This window comes from Elaeis guineensis, chromosome 1 (assembly GCF_000442705.2).
Source record: "Elaeis guineensis isolate ETL-2024a chromosome 1, EG11, whole genome shotgun sequence".
Classification (NCBI taxonomy): Eukaryota; Viridiplantae; Streptophyta; class Magnoliopsida; order Arecales; family Arecaceae; genus Elaeis; species Elaeis guineensis.
The window spans coordinates 111,751,122-111,776,292 of NC_025993.2; the positions used below are offsets into that span (position 1 = coordinate 111,751,122).

Consider the following 25,171-nt stretch of genomic DNA (forward strand, 5'->3'; position numbering starts at 1 on the left):
TTCACATTTTAAAAAAAAATTCTTGAAAAGCATGAAGTATACACAAAATCAAACTCCTTAATGAGCGAAGCAACCTTTGAATCTCCTTCGGTCCAAACCCTCCCTTATTATGGCAAATTCGTAGCAGGTTTGATTTCTTCCCAAACTGCTCTTATTGCAGCATCATTTAATAGCAGAGGAAGTAGCCAATAAAGAAGCATCCACCTTTAAGATCAGTCCTTGTGAATTTCTTAAGATATCTAGCACCACCTCATTGGTTAATGGTAAGAGAAGGCCCCATAATGATTTTAAACCTTCTTGCAACCCCACAATGTTATACTCCTTCTTGGACAAAATTCCAAAATAGTCATAGCAGAATATGAAGGAATGGTAGAGGCATGTAGGGGAATCAGATACGTTTCCATGATCCTTCTAGTCAAGTATTTAATCCAAGATAGAGTCTCTAGTATGGTGGTGAGTTGGGTGAGGAAGCACAGTTGTTCTGTCCGTCTGCTAGTGATGGACATTTGGAGGATCATCGAAAGTAGTGACTCATGTTTTTAGAGAGACAAATGGTGCTGTGGATTTCAGTTTAAATATAATTTCTTTATGGCATAAGTTTCAAGATTCTATGTATGAAAAAAAATACAAAGTGCCCAACATTATTTTTTCTCTATAAGAAGTTTAATTTGAGCATTCCAAGAATGGATGGTCAGTGTATCCAAGAATGGATCTGGTGTGGAGAAAGTAGACCTATTGTACTTGTTGAGAGGGGCATTGAGCTTAAATCTTTTAGGCAAGTCAGGATTAACCAAAAACAAGCGACTATATGCCACTAAATCAGTGTAACTTTCCGCCACAACTTTGTTCCCTTTCTCTCTATCATATCCTCCAGCAGCAATGTAAGTTCTCTTAAAAGCCCTCCTCATTGAAAGTAGCCTGTGAGGTATTTGGCACCTCCCATCCATAAAAACCGTTCTAGGCTCAATCATATGACAATATGCAATGCCATACTTATTCAGTGCCTCCATCATATAAAGCCCAAGTGCTTCTGGATCTGAGTCCCAATATTCATTGTAGTCAGTGAATGGCGAGAGATGCATTCCAACTCTCTTAGCTCCGATATCTTAAACGATCACTTCAACTATTTCTAAAGCAAAGTGGCATCGATTCTTTGGGCTCCCACCATATTCATCTGTCCGATCATTGACTCCGTCTTTCATGAATTGTTCCATAAGGTAGTCATGTGCTTCATGAATTTCAACTCCATAAAAGCCTGTAATCATAAGAAAATGTACATCAAATGTTTGTTACGTTAGTCATGACCATATATGCATGCAACATACTTAAGTTTTTTCTTTTTCTTTTCTCTTTCTTATTATAGAACTACATAAAGAAACACGGGCACCAGAGAGTATGTAAATTACCAGCTTCAATGGCATTCCTTGTAGCAAGTCTGAAATCATCGACAATGCAAGAGATTTCCTCAGTTTTTAATCTCAGAGGAGGAGAGTGCTCTTCGACAGAGCCATCATGATGGGTTACCAGTTCGATCCCCTTGTCTATGCTAGAAATTGGTGCTCGTCCATTAGATTGGTAACCTATGTAAGATACAAATACATTAGAAGCATATCTGATTAGCATTTTTTTCCTTTTCTTTTATGCAGACACTATTATATCATAATGATGTGCGGCGATTTGTGTGCTTGAATCTTAAGGAATCCCATATGTTGCTATAGGCATAAGACTTAACCCATTTGATTGGATTTTTTTTTTTCGCCTCCTTTTTCTAAACAGTGCAAAGAATAGCAGTAGATACATGTCAATGTGATACTACAGTACAGAACAATACCATAACTAGAAGTCCTTCCCACATGCCAAAGTTGGCAGAAGAACACCCCTCCCTTGACTTCCAAGCTTCCACCTGTTCCTTTGTCCATATCCTAGGGGTGTCCGGATATCTAACAAAAAATTGACAAAAAAAAAAAGTATTCAATAAGACTAAGAGAGTTTTGCCTTCAAACCTGGTGGACTAAGTGAAGAATTGACCATTTGAAGGATCTCACAAAGTCACTGCTTTGTAATAGACATGATCGAATGGTTTAGAGCTTCTAGTAGTTATATCCTTGGGCTGTATCCGAGACTCCAGTGGCTTCGGTTATGAGAAGGCCTCCCTTGGTGGTCCTCTGAGAGTAGTACAAGATAGAATGTGATTGCGGAACATTACCATAAAATCTTGATCTTGTCAATGTGTTCAATGAAAACCAAAGTATTGCTTTATGTTGGGGTAAACCGACCAACCCCCAACTTTGATCATCACGACTCCAACTGCTCATCGGCTGAACATGCGGTTCTGACTCTTCATCGATCGACTGAGCGAATCGCATCGACTTATTGTCGGCTGACCGGCTAATGATTCGACTACTACCGATCGACAATAGATGACTTAAGCCATCGATATAACAAAACTACTAGCCAACGGTCGCTCATAGATTCTACCGATATATAATCGATTCTACCGACATATGGCCAGCTAATCCGCTCAACATACCATAACCGTCATAAACGGTTATCAACTACGTGTCACAGCTATTAAGGAGAATTAACGTCCCACTAATTTCATATTTATGATCCGATAATTTAGCACCATAAAAAGTAAGACCGCTGCTCGACGGTTATACCAGATCATCTATAAAAAGGAAGTGAGCAGTACTGATAAGCGATCTTGGAGCCAGAACTCTGCTACTTTCTACATTCAAAAATTACTGTTCACCAACTTCTTTCTCTGACTTAAGCATCAGAGAGTTTCCATTGGACACCAATCCGGTCTGTGTGGATGCTGTCTTGTAGGTGCTCATTACCGACGACAGGCGACGGAGAGTTGGCGGCAACAGATTGGCGCACCAGGTAGGGAGAAGATCATATACACCATGTGAAGATCAGAGCCCAACACTCTACTGCGATCGGATTAGCGAGGCACTCTTCCCACCAGGAAGAAGTTCCTCCCCCTCCTCTAGTAGCATAGCCTAGTTTCTCACATCCCGTGATCACCACGGACGTCTATATCATTATGCTTATGCAGAAAATGAATGTTCTCATGGAGGCAGTCAAAAGCCTCTAACAACAGCAAACCCAGCAGCAGCCACTGGTGGAGCAACTGGTGGCACAGTCGGTGCCGTCCAGGCACAGCCACCGTCATCTGCGGCGATCACCTTCTCCTTCTCTGGAGCGACCATCTCGGCTCTCCTGTCAAGACGAACAGCAGCATTCTCGGCACTCTCGTCGTGCCATCCACCACTCACGGCATTCCTCTCCTTCTCATCTCGATCGCATTAGGAAGGAGAAATGACCGCAGACACCTTCTGCTTCTCCTTCTAGCTCGACAGGAGGTTCTACCTCCGGAGTTTTCTAGCAACGGTGGTTTGACGACTACGAACGTAAGTTTTAGAAAATCAACCATCGACTCGTCAAACTTCAGGTGGAAAATCGGAAGTCCTCTAACGACTACGACTTTCACGCCGTCCAGTCTCTCTCGACACATCTTGGACGAGCCAATCCCATCTTGATTCAAGATACCGCAAGTGGAGCCATATGATGGCTTCACCAACTCGATCGATCACCTTGAGAGCTACAAGGCTCTCATGATGATTCAGGGGGTGACCGATGTCCTCTTGTGCATCGGCTTTTCGATGACTCTTCAAAAAGCTGCTCGAGCCTGGTACTCTGAGCTTCAATCGAAAAGTATATACTCCTTCGGACAGCTCGAATGCTCTTTCGTGGCTCACTTCAGCACCAGTCGAAGACCATCACGAACCTCTGATAGTCTCTTCTCAATCAAGTAGGGAGAGACTGAGACACTTTGAGATTTTGTGATCCATTTTAATGTGGCTACGCTTGAGGTCAAGGACCTCAATGAAGACAGCCATATCGATCATGAAAAGAGATTTGAGGGGATCTCAATTCACATATTCTTTGGACAAGACTCTCTTTCAGACTTATGCTGAACTTCTGAAGCATGCATACAAGTATATGCGTACGAATGAAGGAGCTTCTAACTGACGTCAGACAGAAGGCAAAGGTCAGAAGAAAAAGAAACAGAAGAAGGGAAGAGCTCTGGCCGAATCAAATCGGCCACCTTTCAATAAGTGAGTTTCATCTCGACGATGGAGTCTAAGGCTGAGTTATGGTAGGTATGACTCCTACACTTCTTTTTCTGCTCTCCGTGCGTAGATCCTCATGAAGATCGAAGAAGCAAAATACCTACGATACGCTCCACCGATGAAAGCATCATTGAGGAACCACGATCGAAGAAAGTATTGTTGGTTCTATCATGATCACGGTCACGATACCGAATAATGCATTCAACTCAGGGATGAAATAAAAGTCCTGATTCGATGAGACTACCTCAAAAAATACTGAAGAGATCCACTGACTCAACTTTTTATCGATCGACGATCTCAGCTGACTGAGAAAGCTGTAAATAATCAGCCGACTGTAGGGGTGATCAACATGATCTCCAGATGACTGGACTGGGGGGCAACTTTCAAAGAAGAGTCAGTGAAACGGTGACGACTCGACAATATAATAATTTTTTTGAAAGAGGATGTTCGGAGAATTCAGAGAATTCAGACTTTCCATAATGATGCTGTTATTGTCTCGACAATAATAGTAAATTATGATATAAAAAGAATTCTTATAGATAATGAAAGTTCAACTGATGTCCTATTTTATTCGACTTTCTTTCGAATGTGATTACCGACTGACCGACTCAGGAGAGTCTCGACGCCATTAGTCGACTTCACAGGAGATGCTGTCACAATAGAAAAAAAATCTTCCTTCCCTTAACTGTTGGAACCAAACCATAATAGAGAACCATCTTCATAACGTTCATGATAGTTTGAGTACCTTCGGCTTATAATGCTATACTCAGACAACCTGGACTCAACGCTCTGAAAGCAGTGGTTTCGACATACAATTTATTAGTTCGATTTTTGATGAGAAATGGAGTCAGAGAGATGCGTGAAGATTAGCAACTTACTCGACACTGCTTCTTTGTCTCTACCCAAAATAATAAACCTGAAGACTCTCTGTCTGTCGACAAATTAGATCAAAGAGAGAATCAAGAAAGGGGTGAACCAGCTAAACAACCGATTTCTATCCTGTTGAAAGAAGATCTCGAAAAAATAATCCAAATTGGATCGTAACTGCCCGACTCAGAGCGGCAATAATTAATAAAATTACTCAGAGCCAACATCGATATTTTTGCTTGATCGGCCACCGACATGCCTGAGATTCCTTCAGAAGTAATAACTCATCGACTTAATATCAATCCGAATGTTAAGTCAGTGAGACAAAAGAAGCGACCTTTCGCCTCTGAAAGATAAAAGGTCATTGATGAAGAAGTCGACAAGCTCCTCACAGCAGGCTTCATCAGAGAAGCTACATATTATGATTGGCTCATCAATGTGGTAATTGTGAGAAAAGTCAATGAAAAGTGGAGAATCTGCATCGACTATATAAATTTGAATGAAGCTTGTTCGAAGGATAGCTTTCCATTATCGAAGATCGATCAACTGGTTGATGTGACATCAGATCATCGACTTCTGAGTTTTATGGATACCTTCATCGGGTATAATCAAATCTGAATGGCAACAGAAGATGAGGAGTATACAGCTTTTGTAACCGATAAAGGTATATATTGCTACAAAGTAATACCTTTCGATTTGAAAAACATAGGAATTACTTATAAACGACTCGTCAATAAGATCTTCAAGGCTCAGATTGGATGAAATATAGAAATATATGTGGACGATATGCTGGTGAAGAGTCTTCAAACTTCAGATTATATTCAGGACTTGGAGGAAGCCTTTGGCATGCTTCGACGATATCGGATGAAGTTAAACCCGATCAAGTGTGCATTTGAGGTAACCTCCGAGAAATTCTTCGAATTTTTTATTTCACAATGAGAAATTGATGCTAATCCCGAAAAGATAAAGACCATCATCAACATGAAGTATCCGAGCTCAAAGAAAGAGATACAGCAACTCAATGGAAGGATTGTCGCACTCAGTCAATTCATTTCTAGATCGATCAAGAGATGCTTGCCATTCTTTAAAATTTTATGGCAGACAAAAGACTTCTTATGGTCGGATGAATGCTGACAGTCCTTCGAAGACTTGAAAAAAATACTTGACTTCTTCACTTTTGCTTACAAAACCGAAGGTCGGAGAGACATTGTATCTCTACTTGGTGACTTCAATAGAAGTGGTTAGTTCGGTGCTCGTCCAGGAGGATAAAAATTGAATCCATTGATCGATCTACTACACCAGTAAAGTACTTCATAATGCCAAAGTCTGATACTCAAGAGCAAAAAAAATGATCTACGCTCTAATCATATCGGCACAATGACTTCGTCCGTACTTTCAAGTACATCTAATTATGGTCTTGACAGATTAGCCGTTGAAGATGATCTTACATCGATTTGATACGTTAGGTCGGATGGCAAATTGGGTAGTGAAGCTTGGCGAGTTTGACATACAATATCGCCCACGACCATCCATGAAGGTGCAAGTTCTGGCCGACTTCATCGCAGAATGTACAATATTCGACAATAAGCCAGAAGATACAGATGATAATGCAATAAAGTAGGTTACGACTCTCAAACCCGACCTAAGATCGACCTAGATGCTGCACATCGATGGAGCATCTAATACACAAGGTAGTGGAGCTGGCCTTATACTCACAAATTCTGAAGGGGTAGTCACTGAATACGTCCTTCGGTTCAACTTTAAAGCCTCAAATAATCAAACTGAATATGAAGCACTCTTAGCTGGCTTGAAGATAGCCAAAGTGCTTGAGATTGACAGTTTGAAGATCTTCATCGACTTACAACTGATTGCTGGATAGGTTAAAGATGAAGTTGAAGCCTGAGATTCCACTATGATAAAGTACCTTCAGAAGGTGAAAGATATTACAGCGAGCTTAAAATATTTTGAGATCTTTCATATTTTCAGAATAAAAAATACTCAGACCGACATACTTTCATGATTGGCTACTACCACTTTCAATCGCTGGGTCGGATATTTGTTGAATGCCTCGAATAGTCGAGTATCAACAAAGTCGCGGAAGTATTGCAGTTCACTATCGAACCAAGCTGGATAGATCCGATCGTCCAATATTTGACCGATGAGATTCTTTCTGTAGATCCTTCAGAAGCCAAACGACTCTGATGGATGGCCTCTCAATATGTAATAATGAATGGTCATCTTTACAAAAGGTCATTCTCACTTCCCTTGCTAAAATATTTGAAACTTGCAGATGCCGACTATGCACTTAGAGAAGTACACGAAGAGATTTGTGAAAATCACTTGGAGGGCAAATCTCTAGCTTATAAAGTCCTGCGACAAGGATACCATTGGTCCACCATGAAGAAAGATGTAGCTAAACTTGTCCGGAGGTGTGAACCATGTCAAAGGCATGCAAATATACAATATCAACCGGCTAGTCAGTTGACATCGATTATAGCACCATGATCCTTCGTATAATGGAGAATCGATATACTTAGTCTTTTTCTCTCGACATATGATCAGAGAAAATTCATAGTGATTGCTATCGACTACTTCACCAAATGGGTAGAAGCCGAATCTTTGGCCCAAATCATTGAAAACAAGATGGAAGACTTTATTTAGAAATTCATCATTTACAGATTCGGTTTACTACACACTATCATCATCGACAATGGTCAACAATTCTATAATCAAAATTTTAGAGAGTTTTGTGTGAAGTTTCATATCACATACAAACTCACGTCAGTCGGCCATCCACAGTCAAATAGAGAGGTGGAGGTAACCAACCGAACAATCTTGCACGAGCTCAAGACCCAACTGAATGAAGTCAAAGACCTCTGAGTGAAAGAATTATATCCAATTTTATAGACGTACCAAACAACTCTCTGCATATCGACTGGAGAATTCTCCTTTAATTTGGCTTATGAAACAGAAGCAATAATCCCGCTCAAGATTGCATTGCCATCAATAAGGGTGGAACAATATAGTGAGTCGAGCAATTTCGAATGTTAGAGAGCCGACTTAGATCTCCTTCCAGAACTCCGACAGCAAGCTCAAATTTGGATGGCTGCATATCGGCAAAGAATAGTCCGGTATTATAATGCAAAAGTTAAGCCAAAGATCTTTCGATCAGAAGATTTGGTCTTAAGAAAAGCAAAAATCTCAAAATCTTTAGATAAAAAAAAAACTGTCTCCAAATTGGGAAGGACCTTACAGAATATCCGAAACTCTTAGACTAGACGCATATCGGTTAGAAACCCTTGAAGGATTGGCAATACCCCGAACATGGAATACCAACAGTGTGAAAATATATCACCCATAAAGTTGTTGATATATACATTATTTGAAATACAATACAGAAATTTTAGAATTACAAGCCTTGGTCAAGTTCTATCAACGATTGACTATATGTCAGTTTTCATTGTAAAAGCCGAACTATCGACTATACTTCGACATGGAGTTTATTTCAGCTTTCACTGTAAAAGCCAGAGAATCAACTACTTTGGTGTCGACTGTATTTTGATTCTCTTACAAAAATCGGCATACCGATTGCAATCTCAAACCGACATCAAATATACATGCTTTCACTACAAAAGCCGCAGTGTCGATTATATCTCGATTTTCGATGTCGGCTTTTCACTGTAAAAGCTGACTATAGTCAAAAGACTAATATGCCGACTTAGTCCTAACTAAGTGGAATAAAATACCAATACGATCAAGGTCAGATTGAAATTATACCGATATGGCTACGGCTAGTCGAAGGATATTCGACTTACCATCGATTATCAAATGATCTGATGTATAAATCTGACCAAATATCGGGTACAAGATATTCAACTTACCATTGTTATCCTAACTTTTATTAAGTATGTCAAAGACTATGTGACTAACGGATATTCTACAAGTTCTACCGAATGTTCGGATCATCGATTAATGTTCGATAGCTACTTTATATTGCAGACATTGCAGACTTAATATTTCAGGCAAACAGTTCAAACTTAGAAAAAAAATGCTTTCATTCATTGTCAAAAAGAAGTTACAAAATTGGACTGAAGTTCGATTACAGATATCTGATTACACAAAAAAGAAAGCAAAATACACCGACTAAGCTTAGTCGTCGTTCCTATTCCTTTGCTCTATTGTAGTGTTGGCGACTTGAACAATTTCAGGCACGGTCGGTGCTTCATCTTGAGTTAGCACGATTTCTTCTTCAGCAACCCCATCTTTCGATCTTGGAGGGATGATGCTGCTCAAGTCGAGGTTCGAGTATAATATTTTGACCGTATCTCGACCGTCTTCATATCCGACGTAGTACGAGGCGAAGCCACCTTCGAGGATCTCTTCTTTGAATTTTTTCGAACGTCGAAAATCTTCGATTGCCTGACTCAGTGCCTCCCTTGCCAACTCCGCTTCCACCTTCGCTAAATCAGCATCGGCTCGAGCAGAGGATGACTCTTCTTCGACCAGTGTCAACCTTTCCAGACTGGCCCGATGACGTCCATGTTTGGCTTCAAGTTCTTTGATGCATCCATCTCGCTCCTGTCGAAGCCAGTGGATAAAGTGCTTTTTGCTCTTGACCTGCGACTCAAGAGTTGAAATAGCCTCACGAGCTGACTTAAGTTCGGCCCCCGAGGATGTTAAGTCATCAGTTAGTCAAAAAATCTCCTCCTGAAGCTTGACTTCCTGCTCCGTTGCCGACTTAAGTTGTTCAAGTGTGGCCACTTTCTTAGCATCGACGGTCGCCACCTTATTCATCCATGACCTACGAAAATTATCGACTTTCACATAGCCGATTTTTAGGTCGAATATGTCATGGATCAACTGCAGACAGAAGATAAGTTGGGTTAAAAAAAAAAGAAGAAAAAAAGAAACTTATCCCGATTATCATCAGGTAAAAGGATGAAGACATCTCGACCATCATCCGTTTCTTTCGATGCTCCCGATCAACCGAAAGAAGAGCGGCTTGGCACCGTCGCTTGGCCAATATCGGATTGGCCAAGACTGATTCATCATCAGGCACTTGAAGGTCGAAGTGAACCATCTGGCCCTCTAATGCTGCATCTTCCATCGAAGTCACCGGAGTTTTCCCCCGATCCCTTGTCGATAGCCCCATGTTCGAAAGCGAGGGGAAGCTTGAACTCGATTGCGCCCCAGCTGAAGGAGCAACTGGCACAGTCACAGATTGTTCGGGTTCTCCTGCCTCGACCCGAACCTCCTCAGTTGATAGAACTACCAACGGTTCTTCTTGCTGCCCTTTCTTCGGATGACGCAGTAGGGAGCACTGTCGGGGCTGACCATGCTAGGATCGGCTCAGGAATCGATGCAGATAGAGCATCAGATTCCTTAATCGACGTTGAAGTGATGACTAGAGCTGGTGTCGCTGGAACTTGCATCGAAGTTTGATGCCTCTTCGATGATCAAGAAGGTCCAGCCTCGAATGCTGCCCTCTTCCTGACAGCATGCTGGCGAATATCGATGCTCGATACTCGCACCCTCGGCTGCATGGCTGCAATTACAATAGAAGTCAGTACAACTCAACAAGTAAAAAAAAAGTGAAATCTGAAATAATCGACCGACTATACTATACCTAGACGGGCGATTGAACTAAGGCTGACGTCATAAAGGGCCTGTTTGGTCACAAGCTCCTTCTGCGTCGGAACCGCCATGTCTTTTAGCTGATGGAAGTTCTCCCAATCGCCGACCTCTACTCAGTTGTTGTCATTGGGACCGGTTCATAGATCGCCGCAACGGAAAGAAAAACCCCAAAGAAGAGTAGAGAAAGCGAAGAAGAATTGATTCTTCCATCCATGAATGGACGATGGTAGATCGGTAATAAAGGAAAGATCTTTTCAGGGGTTGAAGAATTACCACCCTCAGACCTTCGGATGAGGTCGGAGGATGAAGAATGCTCGAAAAAGAGAAGGACTGAGGTTCAGTCGGTAGCAACCGACACAACACGACAAAACTAATTATCAGTTGGATCAAATTCGGTGCCAATTGAGCCGAACAAAGTTCGTAGTAATCCAAAATATTACGGATAAATTTTGAAATCAAAAATCGAAGATCCACTCGAAAATCTTCGACATAGAAGGCCACCTGGCCTGAAGGAGGGGTATTCACCCGACCATCGATCCAAGGGGCAAAAAGCTGAAATTGCTCCGGGATATAATACTGTTCTCGAAGCCGCTCGATATTCGATCCCGAAAGTGAAGAAACTTCCACCTCCAAACCCGACTAAGATTTATCAGTCAGATTCTTCGATCGACCGTCTCGAGAAGGAAAAGTCCAAGCCATAAGAGATGGACTCTAAAGAAAGCAGAGATTCTAAAAGAAAAGGGACTCAAGGAAAGACAGGAACTTGATCTGAAAAAGATGAGAATAACAACCTCAGATGCTGGGGTGATTGTCCGGTAGAGTTTCAGCATTAAGAAAGATAAAATGAAAAATAGAAGTTTTGTTGAGAGCGACCCTATGTATATAGGATCCCTCAATGATCGAGATGAAGGTGATCGAATCAAAGATTTATTAGATGATGACATGTGGCAACATCTGGACCAACCATTGATCGGACGGTTCGATGCACCTACTCCAGATCGAGCCACATCACCCTAATCCGCATGAATAGATCTGACCCAATAACATTCGAACATGTGGCACAAATCTACTTGTTAGAATCATATCATCCAACGTTGAATCGACTTTTTGAAATGACGTCTAACACTGATAACTGATATCAAATCTCTAATTAGTGTGATAGTTTAAAGATGATTGTACCCATCAAAAAGACAAAACAGCCGATCACCCATATCTCAGAGAAAGCAGCATCAAAATCGAGGTTCGATGTGACAGAAATAACTCCCTTCATCCAATGTGACGAACCATGTGACAATATACACGTCAGTTCACCTTGAACTTGAGAGTGGGGGGCAACTGTTGGGGTAAACCGATCGACCCTCGACTTTGGTCACCACGGCTCCGACTGCTCATCGACTGAACATATGGTTTTGACTCTTTATTGATTGACTGAGCAAACCGTATCGACCCACTGTCAGCTGACCGACTAATGTCGACTAACGGATTAATGATTCGACTACTCCCAATCGATAGTAGATAACTTAGACCATCGGTATAACAGAACTACTAGCCGATGGTCGCTCATAGATTCTACCGATATATAGTCGATTTTACCGACATATGGCTAGTTAATCCGCTCAACATACCATAATTGTCACAAATAGTTATGAACTATGTGTCATGGCTATTAAAGAGAATTAATGTCCCACTAATTTCATATTTATGGCCCGATAATTTAACGTCATAAAAAGTGAGACCACATGCTCGATGGTTATACCAGAATCATCTATAAAAAGGAGGTAAGTGAGCAGTATCGATAAGCGATCTCGGGACCAGAACTCTGCTACTTTCTACATTCAAAAACTACTGTTCACCAACTTTCTTCTCTGACTTAAGCATCGGAGGGTCTCCCTCGAACACCAATCCGGTCTGTATGGATGCTATCTTGCAGGTGCTCATTACCGGTGACAGGCGATGAGGAGTTGGCCGCAACACTATATTAAAAAGTTCAGATAAGGCTAAAAAAATGATAAGGATTTTGTGGTAGACATAAATATTCAACATAACTTTATTTCTTTAAGTGGGACTAGTTTAAAAAATTTTCGCCCTATGCTGGTTTTGAGTAAGGTCATAAATTCCTTGCTTAGAAAATACTTCCTCTCCAGTCCACCAGAGGGAACAAGTTTTATTCTTTTTCTTCAAATCCATTTTGTCCAACAATGCAGAAATATATACCTTCCAATTATTGGTAGAGGCAAAGTAAAGTTTGATCAAAAATAAAATGGGCAAACATATTCCACTAATTTAACTCAAAAAAATTATTAGTAAAACAGATGGCATGGGTGGTATCATGTTGGGAAAGTGGTGCTATATAAAAGTCTTCTGAGCAAAATGTTGCTATACAAAGTTGCCGACCTTATAAAATAGTGATACATGTATATTAGATCCATGAGTGTAGAAGAGAAATAGCGGCTTTGAGTACATGAATAGCATTTTTTTGGTATTGGTTTTGTTTTTTTTGGTAAGATGGTTAATTTAAATAAATTTTATATAAATAAACTCAAGAGAATCAGAAAATAAAATATTTCGAAGCTGCTTCGGGATAACCCCCATCGCAGTCCAGAGGGTCTCTCCCATGTGCTCTGCTACAAAAGACGTTATCCAATCAGTAGCCGAATTTGCCTCACATAAGATATGCTGGATAATCAGCGAATGCATTCTTGTAGTAGTCTCACAGCATCATGCAAAAAGGGGTAAGAGCCTCCAGTAGGAGTACATCTCTGGATCCAAACAACCACTATGGCTAAATCATCTTTCACCACGAGATGGGTCGCCCTTAGAAATCATCTGGCATAAATGAACCCTACCCAAGCAGCATGGAGCTCCACCTCAGACACTGAGAGCTCCCGAAGATGGTGTCCTCCTGCCTCCACAAAAGCAGAGTCAGGCCCTCAAACGACAAAACCAGCCCCACTATGCCTGCCTCATGGAAGAAAGAATAGAATTGTTAAATTTTCCTTGCTAACTATGGAATATTGGCATATTTTGTTTCTTTTCTCTTTGATTTGGTATCATCAACTTGCAGCCACAAGAATCTGGGGCTCTTAAATAGCCATGCAAATTAAGAATCACTGCCAATTTAAAAATAATTTCAATGTGCTTCAAATCTTCTTGAAACCGTATAGTGAGGTGAAATTTCCTATATTGGGTTCCAAGTACCTTTCTTTTTTATGACAGTTCAGCTCTAATGTTACTACCCTTGCTTAGGATTCCAACAGCAGCAGCTGTAAGAGTGGGAACTAAAATAATAAGCCTCCCAACATGGATTCCTCGCCATTAATTTCTTCAGTGATGAACAGCTAAGGGCAAGTGGATCAAACCAAAGTATTCAGGATGCACAATTAGAAACCACTTGGAAAGCTTTGCCAGATATATATGAAAGTGGAGTTGAGAGGATATTTATTGTTCACCACAAATATGCAGTCAAAACAGAAAGAATGAATTACTTAAAGCCTGGAGTACTGAGATTAGACATACCACATCTAAAGAGAAACCAATTCTCCTTAAGATGATTCAGGACTTGGATAGATCGGAGGAATTGGGATGTCTCTCTCCCATAGACTTTCAACTGTGTTTGATCTGCAAGCAGAAACTGCTTCAAATCTATAAAAATGAGGAGATCTATTGGAAGCAACGAGCTAAAATTATGTGGCTCAAGGAGGGTGACAACAATACCCAATTTTTTCATAGGATTGCTAATCATCATAAAAAGAATAATTGGATTACCCACATCTCCTGGAATGGCCAATCTTTTCATGACCATGATCAAATGATGAAAGATTTTTCAAACTACTTTAAAGATTTGTTTCGCAAATCAACTGAATCTAGTCTTGTGATACCAAAAAAAAAAAAAAAAAAAAAAACTGAATCTAGTTTTGATGTGGATTGGAATGATCTCTACTCTTCTTCCATAAATCTTGAATCTCTTGATTATCCTTTCACTATGGATGACATCAAATATGCTATATTCAGTTTTGATGTTGATAGAAGTTCAGGCCCTGATGGCTTCCCTTTCGGCTTCTTTCAGCAATTTTGGGACATCGTTTGTCAGGATTTCTTTGATTTATTCCAGCAGCCGTATGATTTTTGTAATCTAAATTTATCTCGATTAAACTATGCTTTCCTGGCACTTATACCAAAAAAAGAATCTGCTTCATCTCTTGCCGACTATCACCCAATTAGTTTCATGTATTGTTGCATTGAGGTGATCTCTAAAGTACTGGCCGAAAGATTGAAACCTTTCGTAAATGCTCTTGTTGATATAGCACAGACTGCTTATATAAAAAGAAGATCCATATTAGACAATATTTTCTGTGCCAATGAAATCATTCATCTTTCCAAAAAGAATCCTAAGCCAGGACTCATCTGCAAATTGGATTTCTCAAAAGCTTTTGATAAAATTGATCTAAATTATCTGATAAAGATGATACACTGTAGAGGTTTTCCACCAAAATGGTGTGGATGGGTGGAAAATATCCTCTTCTCTTCTAAAGTAGCAGTCCTTTTCAATGGTGATCATGGTTCATGGATCTTTTGCAGAAGAGGGATCCATCAAGGTGACCCATTATCCCCTTATCTCTTCATATTGGTTGCTGATCTTTTAAGTAAGCTTTTAACCAAGACTGTAATTAACAAGATTTTTGAGGGCCTCGGAGATCCGCACATAATTGGAGGATCCAAAATTCCACAATATGCTGACGACACATTGATCTTTGCTAAAGCTAAAAGAGAAAATATATCTTTTCTGAAAATCATTCTCTACTATTTTGAGCTTATTACCGGTCTTGCCATTAATTTTCAAAAAAGTTCTGTGGTTGCCATTGCTTCCAATGAAAACTCTAATATTGATCTTGCTTCTTGGCTTAATTGTGGCCAATCTCCTTCGCCATTTAAATATTTGGGGTTGCCTTTAAAAGGAGGGCACCTTAATAAATCCGATTGGCTACTGCTCATTCAAAGGTTTAACACTAAACTAGGTTCATGAAAAAATAAATTTCTCTATCGAAGGGAAGGGAGACTCACATTGATTAATGCTATATTATCCTCTCTTCTGGTGTACTTTATGTCTCTTTACAAATTGTCTACATGGGTTATCAAGAAGCTAGATAAAATCTAAAGAGTTTTTCTTTGGAAAGGCTCTGAATCTATCAATGCCATCTCTTGTAAGATCTCTTGGTCCAAGGTCTGTCTCCCTAAAGAAGAAGGTGGACTTGGTATCAAAGATCTTCGCTCTTTCAATCAATCCCTACTGGCAAAATGGGGTTAGAGATTCATTAAAGAAGACTCTGACCAGTAGAGAAAATTTATCTCTGGAGCCTATTTAAGAGAGTTAAGCTCACTGATAAATGGAGGCCTAACATATATTCTTCTAGACTATGGCAAGATGTTGTAAACACCTTGCCACCAGTTTGGAATAGAGTTAAATTTGAAGCTAGAAATGGCTTGAAAATATCTTTTTGGCATGACAGCTAGATTGGTTTTGTCCCTCTAAAAATTCTATTTCCCAATCTCTATGCCTGCTACTATGGAAAAAATGAATCGGTGGCCTCCTTTTTCAATAATAGATGAGGAACTTGGGACATTCAAACTATCACTCTGACTCTAATTGTTAGGTAGGAAAAATCCAACCTACTTTCCATACTTTCTACTGTGCAACTGAATTCAAATCAAGATAAAATTATTTGACAGTTGAACCTTCAAGCAACTTTTCTTCATGTTCCTTGTATAACTTCCTTATCTTTGGAGGTGTAAAGTGGTCTATGGCCAAGTTGATCTGAAAGAGTAAACTACCATTAAAAATCAAATGTTTGATATGGCTAGCACTTTCAAATAAACTGAATATCAGAGAGCTTCTAAGAAAAAAAATTGGGTAAAAATGTTGGTGGTTGTGTTTTGTGTGCTGGTTATGTTGAATCTTTGGATCATCTATTTATTAATTGCATCTTTTCTTCCAAAATTTGGTATTGGGTCTATAATAGGCTGAATGTTCCTCCTGTGCCTTCCTCTTTATCTCAAGTTTGCTCCATCATGGTGTAAACATCATTTCAATTTTTTCAATCCTATCTTCATGCTAGTGGCAGCTATTGTTTTTAGCCATTGGGAGGAAAGAAATTCAAGAATATTTCTAAAAAAGAGCTCGAGTGAAAAGGATGTATTCAGAAAAGTGATGTATCGATTTCAAGAATGGGCCATTCTCTATAAACTATCTGAGCTACCTGCTGCAGCTTTTCTAATCACAAATTTATTAAAAAAGGGATCTCCTGATGCTAACCTTTGTAGTTAATGATTTGCAAGCTCTTTCTTATTTATTTTATATTGCCCTTCTTACTTCTTTCTCAGAATCAGTTAATGCTAGTTAAGAAAGCTTGCTCTTGGTCTGAATTTTCTGCAATTTGGATGGATCTTTTTCTATTGGGTTATATCACTCAATTTTTGGTTACACAGCTAAACCTATTACCTCCTCTAAATGCATCTGTTGGGATGGGAGACAATGATGGAACTCTGCTCTGCGGCCTGGTGTTTTCCAGAGCACCCATTGCTATAATTGTTGGAACAGTTACTACTCTCTGAGTCTCCTCTTTTGGATTTCTTGCTTTTCTTACTTCCCGATAGATTCAACTAAGTCTCTTCCTTTTCTCATTTTGGGTCTTTTATTTCTGAACAGCTTTATTGTTTCTACATTTTGTAATGAGTTAGGATATATTACTTGTAATCTCTCTTTGTAAATTCCTAAATTTTTTTACTTTGAATAAAATTGATGAGTAGTTGGGTTCTCCCACTGTTTTCCACACCTCTCAAAAAAAAAAAAAAATGAATTACTTGGTTTTAAGAACAATTAATTGTTAGGTGGATGTCTGGCCAGGACACCACCTCTCAAGATTTTTTCGGTACTGCGTGATGCAGTAGGAAGAAAGAAAAAAAAATAAAAAATAATCAAATACGTGGATCAGTCAAAAATGGCTCGCCTCCATGGGACATACAAATTTCACTATGAGAAAAAAAATTTTACAAGAGGAGATCTCACCCTCAACCCTCGTACACCCAATTTTTCCCTCACAAAAAGTTCTCCTTTACAAAAGCTCTCTCTCTTGGAAGATCCCCCGAACTCCTGAAGCGACCGCTGTCCGTTGTTTAGGAGCCCTGCTCTTTCTCTCCTCAACGTCGTGTGCCTCTCTCTTTTTCTCCACGGGTTCGGTCTTTGCTGAAGCTCGTGCATGTCCATGAGATCACTAGCCACCACACATCCCCTGTTCCACTGATCAGGCCTTTTAAAGGCCTTAAATAAGACTTAGATTAGGATTAGGAATCTTAATCAAGCCCAAACAAAGCCCAAAAACCTCTCAAACCGTTGGATCGAGATCGGGAACTACCCACACCATTGGATCATGCTCCGACCCACAGAATAGTATCGTGGACCGTGAAAAACGTATGAAAAATGCCCGTGCGGTCCATGGAGCCTGCTGTACACCGCCTGGTCCATGGTGGACCGAGCAATCAGGCCTCAGAGCGGGGTGTTGGGCCTGGGCCGCACCCTGCGTGCACGCCTGGGCCTGAGCCGCACCCCACGCGCCTGGGCCTGGGCCGGCCCACGTGCCCGTGCACCCAGGCATGGGTCGGGCCCACCCACTGGGCCGCACCTTGCATGCGCCCAGCCCACGTGCTGGCCGTGCCTGGGCCGCGCACTGTCGTGCGCGGTAGCACCGCTGCCGTTTCGGCGGCCTGTTGCCAGCCGCCGCCTCGGGTTCCGTTTCGACTTCTCTTGCACGTATCTTGGCCATCCGAACTCCATTTGAGGTGATCTTGATCTTGTTGGACTCCATTTTTCATCACGGACCTCGTTGTGAGCTCAATATAGACCGAATCTTGAGGTATCAAATCCTAACAATCTCCGTTTCAACTCGATATTCGGCCTCTTCCTGACTCTGAGAGCTTCTGGATTTTCTCATCTCTATGCCTTGGGGCAATCGCCTGCTGATCATAGATATACAAACATAGGAGTCGAGCTAGGCCACTCGATCTCATCTCTGTCGTATGCTGTGCTACTCCTGACCTGAGACCTGCTCAGGATATCATTCTGCGGGAACAGGAATCTCACCTTGCGACGTCACCTCTCATCCTCCCAAGTCTCCTGTCTCGTGCTCGATCCACCTCCACCTGGAGCTCCATCTCACTCTGGGCTCCTCCTAGCTCCTGAAGCTCCACCTCCCACGGGGCTCCTTGTCAGGTAATAATTTTCTCTCCTCTCCTTCTTCCTCTCCAGTACAATCCTATCGTCGCGTAGCACCTTCAGGATTCTTCCACCAGCTACCGTTCTGTAGCTTCTCGAATCAAATTTACTCAGTGAGATAAGATTTTGTCTGAAATTGGATGTCTCGGACCTCCCCCAATCTCCTCATTGCACCATCATATGTCCTCCAGTTGATCGTCCTGATGTCTCTGATCGCACAACTCGATTTATCTGACAGATAAACAGTGCCCTCACCATTCTCTCGAGAGTCAAACTGCTCCTCTCTGCAACATACATGATGGGTACGTACAGAATCTAATATCCACTGCTGGAAAGAAGTTGATACCTCGTTAGATATTTTCAAGACATCTCCTTCTGAATCGCTACTGGCCGTCGCCACAGCAGCCATCATCCGATTTTTGAGTTAAAAGCAATTTCTGGCTAGATGCCCCAACTCATCAAATCGGTAACACCTGATCTTGCGCAAGTCCCTCTTAGACTTGGACCATCCTCGTCATGATCTCCTGTTGCTCCATCTACCGCTTCCTGCTCCTCCAAAAGCCACGAAAGCTGAGCTACCGTCACTTGAACTCGAAGCCGGGTTCTTCCTCCTGAAAATCTCATTCTAGAGTATCACTGCGGTGACATCGTCCATCTTGATAGTGCTTTTCTCCACTAGAAGAGCAGTCATCAAGGACTCATACGAAGGAGAAAGCGATGCTAGCAAAACCAGCGTCCTGGTCTTCTCCTCAACATTCTCACCAATGCTGAGGAGGTCGGTGAGGATCTTCTGAAAGTGACTTAAATGCTCTTGCACGCTCTGTCCCTCAGCCATCCGCAACTGGTAAAACTGCCTCCAGAGAAAAAGAGTGTTGGTGAGAGATTTTGTTATGTATAATTTCTTGAGCTTCGATCATGGCATCGTTAGGGAAGTCTCGCTAAGCATATGGATCACCACCTCATCTGCTAGGTACATGCGGATGAAACTTACCACCTGCATCTGTAGCCATTTCCAATCCTGCACCTCTATGGTGGTTGGCTTCTCCTCGCACAAGAAAGTATTAATCAACCCTTGCTGGATGAGCACATCCTTCACCCTTGCCTGCCACAAGGAGAAATTGTCCTTTCCATTGAACTTGTTGATTTCCATCTTGATTGATCCTGACTTCTCCATCTTCAGTCTTGCTCACCACTGTTGCAATCTGCATTCTTGTACGGCCTCGCTCTGATACCACTTGTTGGGTGGATATCTGGCCAGGACACTACCTCTCAAGATCTTTTCGGTACTGCACGATGTAACAGAAAGAAAGAAGAAATAAAACAAAAAATAATCAAATACATGGATCAGTCAAAAATGGCTCGCCTCCACGGGGCATGCAAACTTCACTATGAGAAAAAAAAATTTATAAGAAGAGATCTCACCCTCAACTCTCGTACACCCAATTTCTCCCTTACAAGAAGTTCTTCTTCACAAAAGCTCTCTCTCTTGGAAGACCCCCCGAACCCCTGAAGCGATCGCTGTCCGTTGTTTAGGAGCCCTGCTCTTTCTCTCCTCAATGTCATGTGCCTCTTTATTTTTCTCCATGGGTTTGGTCTTTGCTGAAGCTTGTGCATGTCCACGAGATCACTAGTTACCACACATCCCCTGTTCCACTGATCAGGCCTTTTAAAGGCCTTAAATAAGACTTAGATTAGGATTAGGAATCCTAATCAAGTCCAAACAAAACCCAAAAACTTCTCAAACCGTTGGATCGAGATCGAAAACTACCCACACCATTGGATCATGCTCCGATCTATGGAATAGTATCGTGGACCGTGAGAAATGCATGAAAAATGCCCGTGCGGTCCACGGAGCCTGCTGTACACCGCCTGGTCCATGGTGGACCGAGCAATTGGGCCTCAGAGCGGGGCGTTGGGCCTGGGCCGCACCCCATGTGCCCGGGCCTGGGCCAGCCCACGTGCCCATGCGCCCGGGCATGGGTCGGGCCCACCCACTAGGCCGTGCCCTGCACGCGCTCGGCCCACGCGCCTGGGCCGCGCACTATTGAGCACGGCAGCACCGCTGCCGTTTCGCCGGCCCGCTGCCAGCCACTGCCTCGGATTCCGTTCTGACTTCTCTTGCACGTATCTTGGCCATCCGAACTCCATTTGAGGTAATCTTGATCTCGTTGGACTCCATTTTTTATCGCGGACCTCGTTGTGGGCTCAATATAGATCGAATTTTGAGGTATCAAATCATAACAATCTCCATCTCAACTCGATATTCGGCCTCTTTCTGACTCCGAAAGCTTCTGGATTTCCTCGTCTCCATGCCTTGGGGCAATTGCCTGCTGAACATGAATAGACAAACATGAGACTCGAGCCAGGCCGTTCGATCCCATCTCTGTCGTATGCTGTGCTCCTCCTAACCTGAGACCTGCTCAGGGTATCATCCTGCGGCAATAGGAATCTCACCTTGCGACGTCATCTCTCATCCTCCCGAGTCTCTTGTCTCATGCCCGATCCACCTCCATTTAGAGCTCCACCTCACTTTGAGCTCTTCCTGGCTCCTGAAGCTCTACCTCCCACTGGACTCTCTATCAGGTAATAATGTCCTCTCCTCTCCTTCTTCCTATCTAGTACAATCCTATTGCCGCATAGCACCTTCAGGATTCCTCCATCAGCTACCATTCTGTAGCCTCTCGAATCCAATCTACTCAGTGAGATAAGATTTTATCTGAAATTGGATATCTCAGACCTCCCCCAATCTCCTCATTGCACCATCATATGTCCTCCAGTTGACCGTCCCGATGCCTCTGATCGCATAACTCGATTTATCCGATAGATAAACAGTACCCTCACCATTCTCCAGGGAGTCAAACTGCTCCTCTCTGCAACATACATGATGGGTACGTACAGAATCTAATATCCACTGCTGGAAAGAAATAGATACCTCATTAGATATCTCCAGGATATCTCCTTCTGAATCGCTACTAGCCGTCGTCACAGCAGCCATCATCCGATTTTTGAGTTAAGAGCAATCTCTGGCTAGATGCCCCAACTCATCACACCGGTAACACCTGGTCTTGCTCAAGTCCCTTTTAGACTTGGATCATCCTCGTCGCAATCTCCTGTTGCTCCATCTACCGCTTCCTGCCCCTCCAAAAGCCACCAAAGCTGAGCTACCGCCACTTGAACTCGAAGTCGGGTTCTTCCTCCTGAGAATCTCATTCTGGAGTATCACTGCGGTGACCTCATCCATCTTGATAGTACTTTTTTTTCATTAGAAGAGCAGTCATCAATGACTCATACGAAGGAGAAAGCGATGCTAACAAAACCAGCGCCCTGGTCTTCTCCTCAATATTCTCACCAATGCTGAGGAGGTCGGTGAGAATCTTCTGAAAGTGACTTAGATGCTCCTGCACGCTCTGTCCCTTAGCCATCCGCAGCTGGTAAAACTACCTCCAGAGAAAAAGAGTATTGGTGAGAGATTTTGCCATGTATAATTTCTCGAGCTTCGACCATAGCACCGTTAGGGAAGTCTTGCTAAGTACATGGATCACCACCTCATCTGCTAGGTATATGTGGATGGAACTCACCGCCTGCAACTGTAGCCATTTCTAATCCCGCACCTCTATGGTGGTTGGCTTCTCCTCACAGAAGAGAGCATCAATCAACTCTTGCTGGATGAGCACATCCTTCACCCTTGCCTGCCACAAGAAGAAATTGTCCTTTCCATCGAACTTGTTGATTTTCATCTTGATTGATCCTGTCTTCTCCATCTTTAATCTTGCTCACCACCATTGCAATCTGTGTCCTTGTACTGTCTCGCTCTGATACCACTTGTTGGGTGGATATCTGGCCAGGACACCACCTCATAAGATTTTTTCGGTATTGTGCGATGCAGCAGGAAGAAAGAAGAAATAAAATAGAAAACAATCAAATACATGGATCAATCAAAAAGAGCTCGTCTCCACGGGGCATCCAAACTTCACTATGAGAAAAAAAATTTTATAAGAGGAGATCTCACCCTCAATCCTTGTACACCCAATTTTTTTCTCATAGAAAGTTCTTCCTCACAAAAGTTCTCTCTTTTGAAAGACTTCCCTGAACTCCTAAAACGACCGCTGTCTGTTGTCTAGGAGCCCTTCTTCTTCTCTCCTCAACGCCGCATGTCTCTCTCTTTTTCACCACGGGTTCGATCTCCGCTAAAGCCTGTGCACGTCTACGAGATCACCATCCACCACACATCTCTTGTTCTACTGATCAGGCCTTTTAAAGGCCTTAAATAAAGCCCAGGAACCTCCCAAATCATTGGATCGAGACCAAAAACTACCCTCGCCGTTGGATCATGCTCCGATCTATTGAATAGTGCCGTGGACCGTGAAAAATGCGTGAGAAATACCCGTGTGGTCCACGGAGCCTGCTGTGCATCGTCCGGTCCATGGTGGATCAGGCAATGGGGCCTCAGAGCGGGGCGTTGGGCCTGGGCCACGCTCGCCTGGGCCTGAGCGGCACCCCGTGCGCGCGCCCAGGCTTGTGCCGCGCCCCATGCGCCCGGGCCTGGACCGGGCCCGCCCGTTGGGCCGAGCCTTGCACGCGCCCAGCCCACGCGCTGGCCACGCCTGGGCTGCACACGGTCGCTCCGCTGCTGCTCCGCCGGCCCGCTGCCGGCCGTCGGCAGTTTTCTGTCGCCTTGGATTCTGTGCAGACTTCTCTCATACGTATCTTGATCATCCGAATTTTATTTGAGGTGATCTTGATCTTGTTGGACTCTATTTTTTATCACGAATCTTGCTATGGATTCGATATGGATCGAATCTCGAGATATCAAATCTTAACACTATTTGTGATCGTTGGAAAAACAAATAAAAAGAAGGAACTGACGTATGAGAAAGATCAAATTTGCCCATCTTGTGTGGAGTCAGAAGAGGGATGGCTGCCATCTCAAGGAAAAATAATGTAGATCAGACTGATCAGACTACTCTCTAGAGAGCTGCTTGATAGGTTGGTGGAATCTCCGTTCGTTTGCTTTCCTCGTCCCCTCCCTTTTTTTGTGAGCTTCCTTGGATTGTTATGTGGTATTTACATAGGGGCGGGATAGATGCTCGAGAGAAGAAAAGAGGGTTTCTTTGCCTCTCAAACAACTACAGTCGCATTTACCAAAAAAAAAAAAAAAATCTACAGCCGCATGGCCTTGGTCCGTGTCAATGTGCAGCAGAATGGCTGGTCCCCATGCGGCACAGTACGTCAACCGAGATGGTAACGGTCGAATTATGTCCCCAGGCGGTTAATGAAAATATATTTCCTAAATTGCCCTCCAAGATTTATCCACAAAGGACGGCACCCGGTTAACGTTCGCCGTTGGTCTCTCTTTGGCCGTTGGGCGTGACGTGGTTACGAGTTTAACCTTCCCGTGCAACTGTTCCTTAGCGGTTGTTATTTTATAGGTAAATATTATAAAAAAATTAATCAATTTTTTATTAAATAATTTATTCATATTTTTATATTTTTTAAAATAAATAAATTATTTTATCATGAACAATATTTATCCATAAAATGAGAAAAAAATTTATCCATCTAGAAAGTGGCTAAATAAATTTTTCATCAATTAGTAAAGTAGGTATTTAATGCTGTACCTAAAATATTCATTTTTATTTTTAATGTTTCCATCGTTCAATGCTTAATAACTTAATCAAATCTAAAAAATATAAGGGATATCATAAAAAATATAGATAAATTTTATCAACTTATCCAAAAAAATAGTAATGTAAAAGAATATAGATAACAAATTTTGAAATCACTTTCTTATGTATAAAAAAATATAGATAAATTATTTTTTTATTTAAATATTATCTTAAAAATATTTATTTAGGACAGTATGGATTCTCAAACAAATCTTTTACCTGCAAAAATTGGATCCTAAGGAGAACTCAAAGGTGGGCCGCCATCAATTATTTCGAGCCTTTCTCAGACATCACGTTGACGTCATGGCAAAGAGGTAAAATGCTATGTAACAAAAAAAAAAAAAAACTAAAAATCATCCGTAATATAATCCCTGAATACATCCTAATTTCAAGCCTTGCATTGTTACATATCAAGTTTTTCCTAATGCAAGCTAAGGGGATAGTTAGAATTTACATTTAGAGAGTCATAGTTTTGTCATCTGAAAGAAAGGAACAATCCTGGTTCAGCTTCCTAATAGGTTGAGCTAGTTTCTTTCACAGTTATTCTTACCCGATGGATTTTTAAATCTGCTCGAGCTAAATTTGGAGTTTAGCTCATT

The 25,171-nt window shown here is 41.9% G+C and overlaps 1 pseudogene; it reads right to left on the minus strand.

Moving 5' to 3' along the window:
- Positions 1-663: 663 nt before the first annotated feature.
- LOC105038699 (putative 12-oxophytodienoate reductase 11) lies at positions 664-23,831 on the minus strand (annotated as a pseudogene).
- Positions 23,832-25,171: the final 1,340 nt, after the last annotated feature.